Source organism: Seriola dumerili, unplaced genomic scaffold, assembly GCF_002260705.1.
Source record: "Seriola dumerili isolate Sdu_G_001 unplaced genomic scaffold, Sdu_1.0 BDQW01001504.1, whole genome shotgun sequence".
Classification (NCBI taxonomy): domain Eukaryota; kingdom Metazoa; phylum Chordata; class Actinopteri; order Carangiformes; family Carangidae; genus Seriola; species Seriola dumerili.
The window spans coordinates 27,538-28,452 of NW_019175759.1; the positions used below are offsets into that span (position 1 = coordinate 27,538).

Genomic DNA, 915 nt, shown 5'->3' on the forward strand with positions numbered 1-915 from the left:
ACTGAGGTAATAAGCAGAGTGAAGTGGGAGCTCACAGCTCTTCTTTAAATGGAGTGACGCCCCCTGGTGTTCAGTGCTCAGTACAACAGCCCCTCCCTCCCTGATCTCTCAGTCAGACTGTGTGGAACATTTATTTCTCTCAGTTTTCTCAGTGTTGGTTGAATGTTTTCTAATGTTGTCAGTGATTGAGGCTGTGATTTATTGGGATGTTGCTCATGTTGACACAGTGTCAGTAAACTGGTGGTGGGACAGTAACAGTCACTGACCTGATGTATAAAGATCATTAGCATCAGTTTGTACAGAGGATGTTACAGACACTGAACTCAGACACACTGTAGAAATATTCTGAATCCAACTTTCACACCTCAGAGTTTCTGAAGAGTCCACTCATGAAATCTGACCCACTTTGATTTGATTTCTACTTTGGTTTCTTCATGTGTCTTCATGCTTGGAATGACTAGTTCACATCTGTCAGACCACAGAAACATCTGGATCCTCTAATGTTGGACTTTATCTGTGAAGCAGCCATATTTGAGTGAATTCACTATATTGTGTTGTTCCACATGAAATCACGTCCTGATTGATGCAGTTTTCTGTGAATCCTGAATAAAATCTGCTTGATGAAAAGAGTTTGATCAGAGTCTTCACTGGATCATCAGCTGCTTCTTCAGTCTGTTGAAGCTTCTGCTGAACTTTATTCAATAAATGTCTGTTTGTCTTTGTTCCTGAAACACTTTGACTTTGTTGTGATTGAACAGAGAAACACACTCCACCATTAGAGCTGATGTTTAATCAGAGCATCATGAAGAAGGTGTGATAAACTCTGTTGCTGCTGGTTTGTGTAGTGACCACTAGATGGAGCCAACACTACATGACTGAAGGGATGATGCTGTGTGGACTGAGCAGACTCAACTG

General features: G+C 41.4%; 1 long non-coding RNA gene across 1 annotated transcript in view; it reads left to right on the plus strand.

Annotated features, from left to right (window-relative positions):
- LOC111238705 overlaps positions 1-630 on the plus strand; it is a 3,515-nt gene extending 2,885 nt beyond the window's left edge. Inside the window, exon 2 of the long non-coding RNA XR_002665825.1 lies at positions 7-630. This is a non-coding gene — a long non-coding RNA (uncharacterized LOC111238705). The remainder of the gene's footprint in view (positions 1-6) is intronic.
- Positions 631-915: the final 285 nt, after the last annotated feature.